This window comes from Acartia tonsa, chromosome 6, assembly GCF_053477335.1.
Source record: "Acartia tonsa isolate MP-2025a chromosome 6, ASM5347733v1, whole genome shotgun sequence".
Taxonomy (NCBI): domain Eukaryota; kingdom Metazoa; phylum Arthropoda; class Copepoda; order Calanoida; family Acartiidae; genus Acartia; species Acartia tonsa.
Window position 1 is genome coordinate 25,537,389 of NC_137265.1, and position 17,911 is coordinate 25,555,299.

Consider the following 17,911-nt stretch of genomic DNA (forward strand, 5'->3'; position numbering starts at 1 on the left):
AATGCTTAATAAAATAATCCTCCTCATTTCCGAGTGGGACATTCTCCCTTGGGTACCTGGTGGATATTTGGAGAAAAGCAATTGTTGTAGATTAATTTAATTTTCATTGGCATATTCCTGCATTTCTGAGGTTATGTTAAGTGTGATCATGGGCGATTTTGGAATGCCTAGAAGCAATCTGCGACAAAAAAGGACATTTTTAGCTGAAGGGATATTTTATCTGAAGAAAATAATAGTTTGTCTTTCTTTCCACGATTTTATCAAGGTTTTTAATTGTAATCAGGGTGGGGAAAACCCAGGGTTTTTTAAAAAGCCAAGCCCAACCCACAAAAACCCTTAAAACCCTGAGATGGGTTTTTAATAAATGCCGCGTTTTTTCGACAATTTTTTAGACATTGATTGATTGAACGAAGACGATGGGAGAGTATTCAACATAAGAATTTAAAATTTTAAAATTATTATTTTAGCCATACAACTTAAATCCATTTTCGCTGCATATTTATCAATGCATCTTTTTAGATTTGTATTAGACATTATACAAATGGCCAAAATGATAATTTTAAAATTTTGAATACTTAAGTTGTATACTCTGCTAAAAACCTTATTCCATCTTGAAGATCAATGCCCCGTACGATTTTAACAGAGTATACAACTTGAGAATTCAAATTTTAAATTATTATTTTAGCCATTTGTATAATATCTAACACAGCTCTAAAAAGACGCATTAATAAATGTGCAGCGAAAATGGATTTAAGTTGTATTAGACATTATACAAATGGCTAAAATAATAATTTTTAAATTTTGAATTCTTATGTTGTATACTCTTCCATCGTCTTCGTTCAATCAATCAATGTCTAAAAAATTGTCGAAAAAACGCGGCATTTATTAAAAACCCATCCCTGGGGTTTTTAAGGTTTTTTGGGGGGGTTTTATTGGGTTTTTTTTTAAAAAACCCCGGGTGGGTTTTTTTTGGGTGGGTTTTTTTGTATGCCCACCCTGATTGTAATTTGATTGTTTATTCAGAACCAACTTTAAAATGATTTATTTTAATTTCTGAGAAAGAGGATAAGGCAAAATAGTTTTTCTTAACAAGAAATATTTTTTTAAAATTGATTGATAAAACCCTTTGCTACTTTATACTAAGTGTTAATGCTTTAGCCCTTAGCTTTAACCTTAAAATTTAATTTCAAACACTAAAAATCCAGTTAATGATCGACAGTAATAGGTATTAGGTAGCAAAAAAAAAAAAAATATTGACGAACCAATGCGTTTTAATGTAATAATAGTTTAATATTTTTTAGTGGCGAAGAATTACATGATTTAGTAAAGTCACGCTAGTTTTTAAAACACGGATTATTTTGCACATTAGCAGCGAAGTTGAAACGAGCTAACTTTAAATTTGAAAAGAACAGTAAACATTGGACGGACAAAAAAGTCTTTTTAAAACGTAAATAGTAGCATTAAAAAAATTGATGGCTAGTCGGTTGGTCTATCGGACAGGCATACTATTCTTAGAGATAAACTGCACTAATATTACAATCGTAAAAAAAATGCCAAAATAGCCAATAACATTTGTAAAAAGAGGCAAACATAATTCTCTATTCATTTTTGACATTTAAAAGATACTTTATAGTACATGCATAAATTAATGTTAATGTTGTGTTTTTTTTTCATTCATTTTCAATTTAGGAATTTTTAGTTTCGTTCCTAGTCTCATGTCGTTCGGTCTAGCAGTAGTTTGAGAGATTTTGAGAAATAAACACAAACGAATTCATCCCGTTACTGATATCTAAATATCTAATGCTAGACCTAAAACAAAAGGAACATATTCTGTAAAACTAAAAGGGGGGAGGGGGGGGGGGTAATGCAACCATCTCGTAATCAGTGAGCAAATGGCACTTAGAATTCGAATTTCGATCTGAACTTTTGCACGAGTAATCCTTGGTAGATAGCAAAAAAATGGCAAAACGGCTGAGCCGCCAGCCGTTAGCCGTTACTATTCCAACTTTTTGTTTGATTTTGATTAACCAAGGATTACTCATGCAAAATTTCAAATGGAAATTAGAATTCTAAGTGCCATTTGCTCTCTGATTACGAGATGGTTGCATTAAACCCCCATTACGGTACTTAAAGAGATATTTTGTCACTATACTAGTGGCTACGCCCCTAGAAGCCTGTTGGGGCACTTAAAGGTGTGTGTATGTGGGGGGGGGGGGTTAAGTTGACTCTTCTCACCATTTTCGATTTTAGTCTTAAAAAGAAAAATAAGCAATTTTTTTTTTTTTGGGGGGGGGGAGGGGAAGTGCTAATTTTTTCAAGGGGTGAATTATCTTTGGAAAATGGTGTTACCATCCCCAAAAATATTTATAAACCTTTCCAGGGCCTATAAGAAGCAACTTTGCAAAGGAGATCAGCGGTTAGCAAGATCCTTTGGTATAAAAGACACACCGATAGACATCCTGTTACTTTAGTATATAGATAAAAGGACATAGATGATTTTTCTCATACAAAACTTTTACTCATCAAAAATTCAGAATTCCACACAAAATACTTGGTCAACAAGAATATTTTTGTCCATGACCTATCCCTTATTCCCTGCTTTGCAGATTCTTCAATTGAAAAAAGATAAAATTTGTTCTTGAGGAATGTTGTATTTTTCACCCAAAAATGTCATGCTAAAATTTATGCTTTACACTTAAAGTTATTTAAATTTAAACTATTTGTCTGACCTTAAAGCAAAGCTACTATAAAGCTGAAGTGTGTCATAATGTACGACAGTATGTTGTACATTTAGATGAAATTAAGCTTAAGAATATGGGTTTAGCAAATATTCACTTTTACCCTTAAAAACATGAATTCATCTACATTTAGTTTAACAGACATAAATTAGAAGCTAATTAAGGATTTTTCCAGTATGGCTTCGAATCCGAATAATGTTATGTGTAATAAAACAATCAGTTCAGTCATACTGCGAATAATATTCCCCGAATATTAAATTTAAAATTATTAAACTGGTTTCAATAATACTTCATTTTACTATTCACAGAAAGCTGGCTATAATACGATGCGATAAATTGTATTAAATCATTTTTTTCTAGAATTATGGGGCTTTCTAGCATCTTTGTACAATTTTAAAATTTATCTTCGAATTTTGTAAATTACGGCTTCACAATCCAAATGCCACAACAGAGACGCTATATTAATAAATTCGCGCCCGCTGCAGATTATGCGGCATCCGCACCCTGGGATTTTTTTACCTACTGTACGTACCACAAAAAAAAAGACTTGAACCCAATTATATTAACCTCAAAAACTTGGTTTTGTTATGGTTGGAATGGAATAGCCCTGACCGAATTTAAACTGCAGTAAAAAGTATTTGAATCTATTAGAGATTTTTTTAAACTTATGGTTGTATATTATAAATCGCAATTTAACCTCAAGTTTCAAGAAGGAGAAATATAATAGTCAAATGTGCTAAATTCTGCCTATAATAGTTGGTGAATTTTGCAGGGAAAAGACGGCTATAAGAAAAAAAAATTCCATCTTTTCCTGAATTGAACAAAAGGTTAAATAAATAGAGGCATATAAGTCTGTGCAAGGCATTAATTAATTAAAAGTGGCTCCGTCCCTAGCTGGGGAAATAGGCAGTTATAATACATCATAATACCATCAAAAGACTAAAATAGGCAAAAACCTTACTGGTACCTATGTAAGTCTTCCCTGAAATTGAAAACTCAAGGCGTTAATATCTTAGCGATATCTTAATGGAAAAACAAAAGCCATTATACTTAATATAACGGGATGGTATTTTTACTCCCCTCGCCTAATTATCATCCTTATATGTCTTTTTTAACAAAATAAGAAGTTACTTTTTGAACCAGTCTAGAATCACTCTGGCATTCTAAAGATTATTTATTTCCTTATTGTCTCATCATTAGCGGGGGCCTCTCAATTTTCTAGGGGAAAAACAAGGCCGTGTACGACCATAACAAGCATATCTTACTGCCCTTATACAATCCTCATTCTATTTAGAAGAAGACAAAATAGAGAATAAAAAGCGTTAAGCTGCTTTATATAAGACAGGTAGATTGAGGAAAACTGAGCTTCATAAAACACATTTTGTATCTTTTATTTTTGACATCGTATTATTAACAGTTTCTGAGGATAGTAAAACCCAGGCCATGATTAAACATAAACATTTTATTTTACTATCCGCGTGGTACGGATTTATAATTATAGCTCTGAAACAGTTTAAATCCATCGGATTCGAAGCCACATGAATATTCTTTTGATATAGTACTACAGTAGGCCTATGTCTTCTAAAAATTCCATATACAGCTAAGCCACAGTTGCGAAACTATACCATAAGATAGATTTATGCATATCAAGCAAACATGCAATATTTTAAAAAGTAGCATTTTTGATAACTAGATTTATTTCCTTTAATCGTACAGTTGGACCTTGCACTAAATTTTATTGTACAAAAAAATTATGTACATAATTCAGTTTAAGTTACATTTTAATCATTTTTGTCTATTAAAGTCTGTAAGTTTTTTTTAATATGTTTGATCATGTTTATAGCCATAACTCTGTAAAAAAAAAAAGGCTTACAAAACATATCTTTTTCGACCTAAGATACTAAAACAGCTTATCTACAAGCCTAAGTAATCAGTTTATAAATATCTTTCCATTTAATGGAAAATTATTGAAAATACTAAAAATATGCAAATTTGGATGTAAGTTTTTATATGTAAAATTACTTGGCTTGTAAATAAGCTATTTTAGTATATTAGGTTGAAAAAGATCTGTTTTGTAAGCATTCTTCACAGAGTTATAGCTAAAACTTACAGACTTTATTTTGCATTATATTAAGTTTGTATTAGCACCTTGATAAATAGCATTAATTTTCATGTTATAATGATAAAAATATTATTGTGACTATAGTCAGGGACCTAAAGGGATAGGACAATGGCCGATAAATTATCCCTTCTGTAGATTACAAAGTTTGGACACTAAACTGAAAGAACCAACGGTACTAGGACAAAGGTCAGAGCGACAAACGTCAGAGAGACAAACGTCAGAGCGACAAACGTCAGAGAGACAAACGTCAGACTGGACAAACGTCAGACTATACAAACATCAGAGTGGTACAAAGGTCAGACAAATTTAGTTTTTTGTAAAAGTCTGACGTTTTTTATAAACCTTAAAAACTATGTTTGTATTCATTGTTTTAAACCTTGCTCTTGCACATTGAAAATAATGAGAAGCTACCCTGTTAGGGAGAACCCAATCGGTTCAGCGGTTAGTGATATACTTTGGTACAAACATAATGTCTGGGCTTAACTAAATATAAATTAGTATTTGATTTTTAATGATAATTTTAAGGGGGTGGGGAGAAGTGTGAGTTGTTAAGAATTGAACAGTTTTAATATTTTTTTCTCCCCCATTTTCATAATATTCTTATAGCTCAAAGTAACTCCACCCTAAACTTTAAAGTGGTTATATTTATTTATGTTCTTTTCATTCATTTTCATAATAATATTTGTCTCAACCATGACACTTTGGTTGAGTGTGACTTCCGAATTCGCGGGAAGTTCTAGAGATCTTGTTTGACGTACACACAAACCCCCAATACCAGGAACCATCAAGTTTCAACAGCAGGTTTGATTATAGATTTATTGAGGCAAACTATTTCAAAGTCCTGAAATTACAAAATCTATTAATACAAAATTCCAGTTTTTATAACCACGTAAAATTATTTGCTTTTTGAATCTTTTTTTCTACGGTTAAGAATCTTTGGGTACTTTGGCTTTAAAGGAAAATTATTTGGTTTAATAGATCATTGTTAAATGCAAAATAAAGGCACATAAAAATTACTAAAACATAATAATTGAATCATAATAAAGTTTCATGTTTAGCTGGCTAAAGCCTTTTACACTTAATAAATTCGTCCTATACACCATTCAATTTAAATAAAATGAACAAATTCTACCTGAAGTTCTTATGGTTTAAAGCCCCTGGTATACTAGGGTCGTTCACGCACTATGAGACCAATGATAGGCCCAACTTTATTCTCCGAAATCTTCACCCACTCACATATTATTCAAAAGTAAAGAACGTGGACGCATCAAAACATAAACAATTCCATGCCGCGTCTCTTTAGAAAAGGAAAGTCAGACAAAGACGACATTTGCGCCTAATTTGAAATTTGAATAAGGAATTAATTTCGATCTTGATAAACACAAAGCTTCCTCGAAAAGAGGTTAAGACAATATTTCTCCTCCTCTTTTTTGTTATTTCAATGTTTACTTCAAATAATTATAGCTCCGCCCCTTATATGCAGGTGGTTTTACATTTACTTTGTTGTTAGGCTTAGTTTACAAATAAAGATAATCAAAATTTTCTCACATTTTCGTAAAATTAATATCACAAAAAGGCCGAAATTAGGAGGAAATGTTTGATCTTATAAAATCTTCTTTTCTTATAAAAAAAAACAAAAAAATATTACATAAATTTTGCCCCTGACAACCATAAATCTTTTTCTCATATTCATTCGAATCCGGTGGTTAGGAACCGGTTCTCATCCATACAAAAAAACTATGTCTAGCATCGTATTATATCCAGCATTCTACGAATATAAAAATGTACAATCATAAGATTAAAATCAGTTTTTTTTAGCCCGTGCCTTTGGCACCAAGGGGCTAAAAAACTGGTTTTATTATTATAATTGTACAGTTTACATCCGCGGAAAGCCGTTTATAATACGATGAAAAAATAACTATTATAATTGATTAATTCTCAAAAACAATGAATACAAAACATAATTTTTAAAGTTTTTTATAAAAAGTCAGACTTTTACAAAATGTTTAATTTGTCTGACCTTTGTACCACTCTGATGTTTGTATAGTCTGACGTTTGTCCAGTCTGATGTTTGTCTCTCTGACTTTTGTCGCTCTGACGTTTGTCTCTCTGACGTTTGTCACTCTGACGTTTGTCCTAGTACCGAACCAACCAATCAGAATTCAATAAAGTCCTCAAAATTATAAAGCGAACGAATAAGAAAACGTTACTATAAAACTTTGGGGACTAATGTAATAAATAGCCCAATGTCCATTACCTCCCTGCTATAGTCTTATATATTAATATATTATTAATTACATTTTAAATACACTTATCTAAAATAAATGTGGGAGACCAGAGAATGTTTTGTGATACATCAATTAAACTTCGCTGGGAAAAGAAAAAGATTTTCAGGAGCAAATCTGATTTTGTGAGGGGAGGGGGGGGGGGATACAGCAAATTAATTCTCTACCTTAAAATTTACAAATGCAGAATTTCATTTTTTTAAATAATACATTTTGTTTCATGATTATATTATCACTAAAATATTTTTTTTTTTTGATGATAAAAACTCTTCCTCACTTTTAGACAATTTAACAGAAGTCTTGGAGATTTTAATTAGATAAACAGTAAAACTACAGGGATCTTAAGAGATAGGACAATGATCGACAAATTAATTTTTCTTCTTTTATGAAAATTTTTCTTTATAATTATTAGTTGAAAGGTTTGATAATTTACAAATCTAAGGTTTAGTAAAAATTTACTATCTATTGTCCCCTCCATCCCTGGTAAATTTTTGATCCAGCTTCTTTATAAAACTTCCCTGAGAATTTTGCTCATCTTTCACGCAACAGAAAAAAACAAGAAAGATATAGGTTGTTAGTCAATGCAGCTTATTTTGAAATAAATCATATTAGATGATAAAATCCAATATTTTGTGAAGATAGTGTGGCATATGTGACAATTTTATTGTTAATTTTAAGAACATTATGAATATTTGTATAATGTCTGTGGGGGAGGCGAATGTTCAAATCCTTAACCGACGTCATGAAAAAAATTTGAAATAATCTAAATTTGTACCTATTGCTGTTATGTCAGATGCACGACATAATTACTAGGCTCAACCCATTACCATACACAAAAGTCGTGTAACTAAAGGGTTGGATATCTGCAATTTTAAAATCTTAAAATGCAAAAGGAATTCTACAAATTTTGGTTCGGACGGTCAGACAATCGACATTTTTAAAGTTATTTGAACAAAAAAATAGTAGTAGCTGGAATAAGCGCCCTTGCTGGTAATGAATTATTAATTCATATAATAGCTACAAATCTTTTATTTCATAGCATGATATTGTTTCTCATCATATCATTGTAAATTTTAATACATTAATAACGGATAAATTTTAAGTGATTTTTATAAAATAGTTCAGTTAATCCTATTATATGAAGTAGTATGCTGTTTTTTGTATTTAGGGAAGGATTTCGCCAACCACTGAACCGACGTGGTTCTCCCTAAGAGTGTAGCTTCTTAGATCCAGGGAAGGTTTTAAACTATTTTAGGGCAAGGTATCTCCACCATTCTAAGAAAAATTACCTTCAGAAATTTTTTTACTTTTAAAGCCAAAACAGAAAACCCCCCACATTAAGTGCCCCTAGCAAGTATAATGGAAGTTGTCGGTCAGTAAAGGAAAAGAGAAAAGCTAATAAAAAGGATTAATGTACAATACAGAAAATAAAATTTCTAATTAAACAAGAATGACAACATAAGTAGACAAGCAAAAAAAGATGGATGTACTAACGGACAAAGTAAGTTATATTGCATATGTTCATTAATCATAAGAGAGAGGGAGAAAGAGCAGGGATCTAAAGGGATATGACAATGGACGATAAATTGATGTAAATAAATCCCCAATGATGATATCAAAATAATTTCAATTAGACTACAATTAACACACAAACTAGATGAACCAACCAATTAAAATTTATTCCCCAAGGTTGTTAAGCTAACAAATAAAAAAACGATATTGTAAGACTTTGGGGACTAGTCAAATAAACAGCCCAAATGACCCCTCCCTTCCTGGAGAACAAGAGTGACAGGTATGAATAGAAAATAAAGAAATTTCCTTTAAAAATGAAGGTAAGGGGCGAAGAACATCTTGATTAAAGAAAGGAGAAAAGGAAGGATAAATTGAAAACAAGAGAAAAAGTTGAAAGAAGCCATTTGAAGGAAGTAGGCACTGTGGATAATTAAGGTACAAGAACAAGAAATTGTATCATGAAAAACTCCAAGAGTCATTTAATTCGAAGAAAAATTATTAGAACTTCTGCTGCACTTCGGGTTAAATAATACATTAAGTCAAATTGTCATTATGGTCATTATTATTCATTATTACATTACAGAACACTTTTCTAAACTGCTTATAACAAACTCTCGATATTCAAAATCTATATATAAATGATACATTTTATAATTTTATTGATATCCTTGGAGGCTTATTACTCTACTGGAAAATGGCCAAAAGCTATTTTGAGGCATGTACAAAGCCTCACTAAAAAGCAAAACTCAGCAATCAAGCAATTTTGAAGATCATTCAGATCTAACAAGCCCACTAATGTATATTAAAGATTTATTTCTCTATTTCTAGTACTCCTTATAGTTAGCTCGGAAAAGGATATCCTTACCTCTATGGCTGGTCCCTTAGTCAATTTTTACAATTCATTACAATGAGAAGGATACCTCAACGAGGCTGACAACGTGCTGTGACGGAAAAGTTTATGACCTTAGGCTAAGTATATATTCTGTACATGTCCTTAACCCTGTCATATTTACTTTGTACTACTAACATACAAGGAAAAATTATACAAAAGGAGCGTAGAAAAAAAGACATTCTCTAGTAAAAATTAAGTTATATTGCTGTTATATTCTAGCCAGTTCTGTTCAAAGCTAAACCCTTCTACAATTAAAGCGAGTCCAAAAGTCAGTCCGTTTATTCAAATGACCAACCGAATTAATAGATAAAATCGTTAATTTAAGCATATTAGAATTTGGCCAAAAGATTTAAACTCGGCATATCCTAAAACAGCTGAAATTAGTTAGGTTCATTTAAAACTTATACATGATTATAATTATCCTATTATCCTGCTTTCTTGCTAAGGCTCAATGTTATAAGCGAAGTATTATAAAAAGTCATTCTATTTATATTCAATCGATTTAAAGATACTTTCTTCTTTTAATTATATAGTTTTTAAGTACTCTCTAAAATACATTAAAAATGTACCCAAGAATTTATTTAATAAAAGACTTGTTATTGAGATGCTACGCATCAGAAACTGAACGCAAGCTAACCAACAGTCGCATAACATTACTCCTACAAAGGATATATTATTACTAGGATCTTGGAACCAGATTTTCATGTTCGTATTACAGAAAAGTTTCCACTAATATTAAAATAATAAAATTAATACCAGTTTTGTTAGACCGGGCCATCTTTATTTTATAAATAAGATCCAAAAAGCTTTAATCGCAGCCTAAGAATTTTGACTGTCTACAAAAAAAAACATTCGCATTTTTTACATTGTATAAGAGATGAAAGGGTGAAACTTTTGTGCTTGGGTTTCTTTTTTTAAGTAATGGGGCAATAAATACTTAGCACCATACAATGTAAATAACTTTTTTAAGTGAAGTAAACGTTAAAGAATTCTAAGTTCTAACTGGATATATTTTACTCATTGTTTCAAGATTGTTTCTTGTCAGTTTAAAAAACTAGCAGTGTCTAGACCTTTCAACCAATAATTTTAATAATTTTAAAGAGGCTAATAATTTTTATCGTTCATAAATCTATCGTCAATTGTCTTATTACCTAGGATCTCTAAATGGTAACATTGGTAATTTGTTTGATGATGTTTAGGGATAGGACAATGGATGATTAAAGGGGCGGGGGGGGAGTTTTGACACATTTACGTAAACCTGGAGTATAGGCTTTATCTTTGGACTAAGAGGATAGGTTATTAAAGATAAATCATTCTTATATGATGAAATACCCGCAACTTAAAGATTTTTTGGATAGGCCTCCAGGTTCAGGAGCTCCAGGCCTCCAGGTGGTCTCTGTACAGGTAAAAATGAAAAAAAAATAAGAGTAAGAGGTCAGCTTTCGAAACAAAATATGCATGTTTTTTCATCAAATATGTGAATAACATTAAAAAAAATGCATATTTTGTTATATAAGTTGACCTGTACACCTGACCACCTGGAAGCCTGGAGCTCCGGAACCTCTAATGACCTATCCTTTCAGTCCAAAGATAAAGCCTATACTCCAGGTTTACGCAAATGTGTCAAAACTCCCCCCCCCCCCTAATCTCTATCCCAATCTTCATATGTGAAAAGTAGCGTAAACAGGAATTAACCAAGGGTGGTGTGAAAACTTGAGGGGTTGAAAAAAAAGGGAATTGAATGTAATCATTCTAATATCTTAAGACCTCCCTTCCACACGCCACTTTGTAGCGGGTTACCATTATTGGGAGAAAGTGTTGTAGATTGATTTAAACATCATTTCTATCTCCCTGTCAAGCTCCCTGTCCCCAAAGTCTTATAATAAAGTTTTCTTATTCGTTGACTTAAAACCTTGGGGAGTAGAGACTTTTATAGAATTTTGATTTGTTTGAACATTTAGTCGAGTGTCCAAACGTTTCAACCCCTAATTGCAATCTACAGAAGGTGTAAATTTTGTAATTCATAATTGAGGATGTACAACAATTTATAGGCCATTGTTTTATCCCTGTTAATACCACTGAATTCTCACTCTATATCATCAAATACACATTATGTGAGATCTATGGTCAACAATATATACAAGTGTACAGGGATGTAGGTTAGGACAAAAAATATAAATGATATGTGATTTAAGATAATAATTAAAGGATGACAGTTGCCAATAAAGTATTTTGGAAGCTAAAAATTGACAAATCTTTCTATAAAAAAGTATTAGAAAAAACATTTCAAATAGAGTAATATAAATCCTTATTATCTTCATAACGCTTAAAAACGCAATTTATCAACATTTTGTATTCACGTATTAATATCAATTACGAGATATCTATATAGTTTTTGCATCTTTTTATTCACTGCCAACCCCCCAGCACAATCAAAAAAAAAAATTTGCAATTTTAAAAACAAAAATGTGTATCAAATCTGTAACTGTATACTCGGAAGAATTAATTTTTCCCTCCATTTACATATCTTTGTACTTATTTCAAATAATAATAATTGTCTGTACACATAGTGCGAATAAAATTCTAGGATAGAAAAGGGTAAAATTAACTTTAAGAATTTATAACTAAAATATAGTTTCCCTTATTTAATAAGATTAATTCTTCAATAAAAAGATTACTTTCTTTTATGATTTGTAAAATCAGGAAACATGGGATTAAATTATACTGGTACCCAAAAATAATCAAAATCACAATCCTGCTTCATTATTAGCCTAAAAACTTTAGGAACTTTTTAAATCATCATATTATCATCCATTTTCTTATTGTAAAAACTTAGCCCAGCTTATAATACGCAACATCTACCCTCTTTACGATATGTATAGTAGTAGCCGTTTCTTAGGGGGTGTCTATTCTAAAGGCCTTTTTTCACCCATTATCAAATGCCTTTAGAACTGCTATTATAGAAACAAAAATTTAAAAATTCATATTTAAACTTGTTTGCTATTACATATTTTGCAGATGTGTAAAATTGAAGGTGTAATAATTTGGTGCATGTGATTGAACACCATATGAAAGAAGTTCATCAATGTGCTATGTGCAGTTCTTAAGGCTTTTACGCCCCCCCCCCCCCCCTTGGATATTTGCTTGGCCCCTTTCCCATTTATACCTGCCCTTTTGCGTATACAGCAAGTCCAAGAGGGTACCTCAGAGTTAGATCATGAATATCATGTAAACAGTCAAAAGTACCAAAAAAATTGAATTCATTGTTAAGGGTGTATTTGCTACGGATTTAAAAGGACATTTATATGTCTTAAATTCGAATACAAATTTTCATATAGAGATGAAGGCTTTGCAATTACATAAAGCATTAAACCTTCCTAAAAGCACTCTGAAATTGCCTTTTTTGTCCCAATTTACATATCTGTAGGAGAGATAAGATGCGTAATTTTTTACTGTAAGTTCTATTACCGGATTTTTTATTTTAAATCTTTGTACAAGTTTCTGGTTTCAAGCATGGCCCAATCCTAAGGTTCCGTAATGTCCAAGTAATGTGTATCTATCTATACTTAAAACAACTCTTCTCATGACCAAAACCATCTTCACGCCGCAACTTCAACCTTTTCCCTTTTTCGGATCATTCCAATGCTCTTGAAATATTTCCCCCCTCCGTCTGCTTTGAATGGAGACATGAGGAAGAGGGATGGGGTAAGATAGTGAGTGTTGGGAGGGGTGGGGGAGAAAGGGGAGACGTGTTGCTCTGTAATAGTAAAGTTGAAAACAGCGTTTCCGAAATTAGAAAACTTTTATACATTTTTGTAAAATAGCAATTACTTGAAAATTTAATTAGACACATTAGTAAAGAGGATTCGGTATATTGTAATGCCCCCTACATTTATTTCTTAAAGATTTTCTATAATATACTTTTATTTTTGCTTATCAATTTAAATTAGGCTAGGTTAAGTCAGGTTAGAGGCAGTCCTGTAGAGTTAGAAACATAAAGTGCTCCCCCCCCCCCCCCCCACCCGGATTAAAAATGTAAGATAAAGCCCCACATGGTAAGGGTTATAAAATTAACTGACCTACAGATTTTTGAGAGTTATACATGAATAGAGGTTAACATAAAATAAGTTCATAACTTTTGTGTTGTCTATATAAAAAATATTATTCTGCAGTAGGCATTTTACTTATATACAGAAAAATATTAGGTAAAGAGAGTAGTAAAATAGCATAAATCCGTCCAGAGACTGAAATAAAAAAAAAAGTCAAAAGGCATTGAGGAACCTACGCGAAGATTTCCTGAAAGAAGAATTTAAGTGGTTTATTGGTTAGTGAGTTCTTAATGAACAAACAAAAATCTCTACTTCTTTATCAGATGGATCATTATAAAAGGAGGATGTGCTTAAGGACCATTTGGGCAGGGGGGGGGGGTTTACTCAAGAACCCTTAGAGCTAGAGGGAGCTAATTTTGGATTTAAGCTTCTATGGGGCCAAAGCTACTTTTAAAATTATCGTCGACCCCCCACCCCCCCCCAAAAAATTTTTTTTTGGGGGGGGGGGTAAAAAAATTTTTTATTGCATTTCTCGCCGAATTAGGCAATTTGGAATCATTTGAGACCATGTTATTTTTTTCAAAAATTTTTCGCCTTACAAGCAACCCTGCGGGGGGACTTTTTTTTTCAAATTCTCGTTTATGAAGGTATATCTTAAATACAGTATGCTACTCTCTTAGTTTTAAAGATAATTGGATAAAATCTTTTTGATTGTGTCACTAATTACCCCAAGTTTTGGTATCTTTAAAAAAAACGGCGGCGGGACCGCCGCTCCCGCCGTCCGCCGCCGTTTTCCGCTGCCACCAAAAAAGAAATTTTTTATTGCATTTCTCGCCGAATTAGGCAATTTGGAATCATTTGAGACCATGTTATTTTTTCAAAAAATTTTCCCCTAACAAGCAACCCTGCGGGGGGACTTAGTCATTTTTTTCAAATTCTCGTTTATGAAGGTATATCTTAAATACAGTATGCTACTCTCTTAGTTTTAGAGATAATTGGATGAAATCTTTTGGGCTGGGTCACTAATTACCCCAACTATTTGTATCTTTAAAAAAAACGGCGGCAGGACCACCGCTCCCGCCACCTTTTCCGCCGCCTCCAAAAAAATTTTTTTATTATATTTCTCGCCGAATTAGGCAATTTGGAATCATTTGAGTTCATGTTATTTTTTTCAAAAATTTTTCCCCTTACAACCAACCCTGCCTTGAAAAAAATAACCCGACTTGGTTATTTTTTTCAAATTCTCGTTTATAAAGGTATATCTTAAATACAGTATGCTTTTCCCTTAGTTTTAGAGATAATTGGATGAAATCTTTTTGATTGTGTCACTTATTACCCCAAGTTTTGGTATCTTTAAAAAAAAACAGCGGCGGGACCGCCGCTCCCGCCGTCCGCCACCGTTTTCCGTTTTGAAAAAAATAACATGGTCTCAAATGATTCCAAATTGCCCAATTCGGCAAGAAATGCAATAAAAAAAAATTTTTTGGTGGCGGACGGCAGGAGCTGCGGTCCCGCCGCCGTTTCTTTTTTTAAAGATACCAAAACTTGAAGTAATTAGTGACACAATCAAAAAGATTTCATCCAATTATCTCTAAAACTAAGTCCCCCCGCAGGGTTGCTTGTTAGGGGAAAAATTTTTGAAAAAATAACATGGTCTCAAATGATTCCAAATTGCCTAATTCGGCGAGAAATGCAATAAAAAATTTCTTTTTTGGTGGCGGCGGAAAACGGCGGCGGACGGCGGGAGCGGAGGTCCCGCCGCCGTTTTTTTTAAAGATACCAAAACTTGGGGTAATTAGTGACACAATCAAAAAGATTTTATCCAATTATCTTTAAAACTAAGAGAGTAGCATACTGTATTTAAGATATACCTTCATAAACGAGAATTTGAAAAAAAAAGTCCCCCCACAGGGTTGCTTGTAAGGCAAAAAATTTTTGAAAAAAATATCATGGTCTCAAATGATTCCAAATTGCCTAATTCGGCGAGAAATGCAATAAAAAAAATTTGGGGGGGGGGGTGGGGGGTCGACGATAATTTTAAAAGTAACTTTGGCCCCATAGAAGCTTAAATCCAAAATTAGCTCCCTCTAGCTCTAAGGGTTCTCGAGTAAACCCCCCCCCCCCTGCCCAAATGGTCCTTAAGCACATCCTCCTTTAAAAGTAGATACAAATATTTTTAATATTTCAATGCAGGGAGAGAAAGTGTTATCCCTGTGGAAAAACCTAAATATAATTTAAATATCGCAACCAGTAAGCTACTTTAATGCCATACCCTGTAAATAGTATTATTTATATCATTTGTGAAACTTGTAAATATATTAAAAACTTAAATGAAAATTAGGCCGAAGGACAGTCAAGATTAACTTTAAAGGCCCTGTAGTACAGTTACCCTAATTATGTCAATGTAAATAAATATATCTATAAAAATTTATGTAATTTAAAATGTATTAAATTATGTGTAAAACTAATCTGTAATTTACAGCTAATAAATCGTATCATACATAGACGTCCAAGTTTTTTTTGGGGGAGGGGTGAAAATTTTTTAAGGGGGGGGCAATTCGTTTTTTGGGAGGGTAAAATGGCACGCAAAGCGCGCCGCAAATTTTTTTTACCCCCCCAAAATTTTTACCCCGGGGGTTAAATTTGCTTGGGGGGGGGGGGGTTAATCACCCCCCCAAATTCTGTTAGCAGGGGTAAAATTTGTTTACCCCCCAAAAAAGTTACCCCTGGGGTAAAATTTTTGAGGGGGTTTAATTAAATTTTCTTAAATATTTAGTATTAAAAATGCGCGCGCGAAGAGCACAAACAATTTTTATGTTAGAGATTTTTTATTTTGGGGGGGGGGTATTTACCCCCCCAAAATTGTTTGGGGGGGGGGTAAATACCCCCTCCTAAATGGTTGGGGGTGCCTACGGCACCCCCAGGGTAGGGGAAAATTTAAAATGGGGGGGGGGGGGTAAAATGAAGAAAAAAAATTTTTTTGGTTGGGTAATCGCCCCATTACCCCCCGCCCCCCCCCCCTTGGACGTCTATGATATCATATCATATTTTGAAAATCCAACTAACTGCAGTTATTTAAAAATGCAACCATGATCCTGAAATTTGGACACCATGTCCGACTGAAAATTAAAGTAGTAATTCATAGGCAGTTGTTCTATGCAGAGCCCTGTCGCTCTACAGTTAATACAAGTTATACAGTTACATTTAGTGAATATATTTGTATATAATTATACATTTGTTGTATATAACAGCTGTGAAATACGTTTATAAAGTGTCAATATGTGATTTTTGTTAGATATACAGACTATACAATGTAAGTATTTCATGATTTATACTTTTTTTTATTTTAGTGCATCAAAAAATATATGATATAACTCAACATTTAGATTTGAAGATAGAATCATCATCGAATGTTTTAAATGTTAGCAAAATCTAACTATTTGCTATTGGATTATCCATAACCCTGTCAAATGTTTGCCTTATTTTACTAAATAATTCGGTATTATGTCATTAGAATAAAGGCATGTCGACAATATTTGTATAAAGAAACCACCTTTTTAATGCTATTTAAAACCATTAGAATGTCAACATGTTGATTATATGTCAGCTATGACAACCATTATTTACTGACACATATTGTCGACAAAAACTATTGTAAATGAATTAACCACAATGTTATTAAGTTTGAAGAGTAATTCACCAATAAAAGCACTTTTAAATTGAGAAAGAAAAAGTAACACTAGGATGTTGATTAAGGCATTCTTTCTTTTAGATTAAATGTTATTGAATACCCATTGCTTCGCCTCTAGCCTCTAGGGAAGGGCCGGGGAGGTCATAAAAATAGCCTTAAACAATCCTGAAACATTTTTGACCAGCATTTTAAGATATCTTAGACAAAAACCTTATTTTTATATTTAGATAAAAAAAATAGATCAGATGATTTTCATCTAAAATGATTCATAAAAAACATGTGATATAAAAAATCTATCAACTAGAAACATAAACAAATTAATTCACTTAAGATAATTCGATTAAAACATGCTGATATCATTTTTTGGCATTAGATGTTAGATTAAACATGTTTTCATAATATGTTTTTATAATGAGCATTTTTAACATATTGGCTTTTAAAAGCGTAGCCACTGTATAACTTTCTGTAGTCTGTTATAGACTTGTACGACAAATTGATGTACATCCCCAATGGTTATACTTAAAATTACCCCTTCTGTAGATTCCAATTGTTGGTTGAAAAGTTTAAACACTCAACTTATTTAACCAAGCAAAATTCAGTATAAGTCCCCAAAGTTGTTTTT

General features: G+C 32.5%; 1 protein-coding gene and 1 long non-coding RNA gene across 2 annotated transcripts in view; one reads left to right on the forward strand and one right to left on the reverse strand.

The window, feature by feature from the left end:
- The window catches only part of LOC145322229 (steroidogenic acute regulatory protein, mitochondrial-like), a 243,691-nt gene that overhangs the window by 49,092 nt on the left and 176,688 nt on the right, over positions 1–17,911 (reverse strand). The window lies entirely within an intron of this gene.
- The window catches only part of LOC145323323 (uncharacterized), a 58,348-nt gene continuing 57,168 nt past the window's right edge, over positions 16,732–17,911 (forward strand). The window contains exon 1 of the long non-coding RNA XR_013880920.1: positions 16,732–16,911. This is a non-coding gene — a long non-coding RNA (uncharacterized LOC145323323). The remainder of the gene's footprint in view (positions 16,912–17,911) is intronic.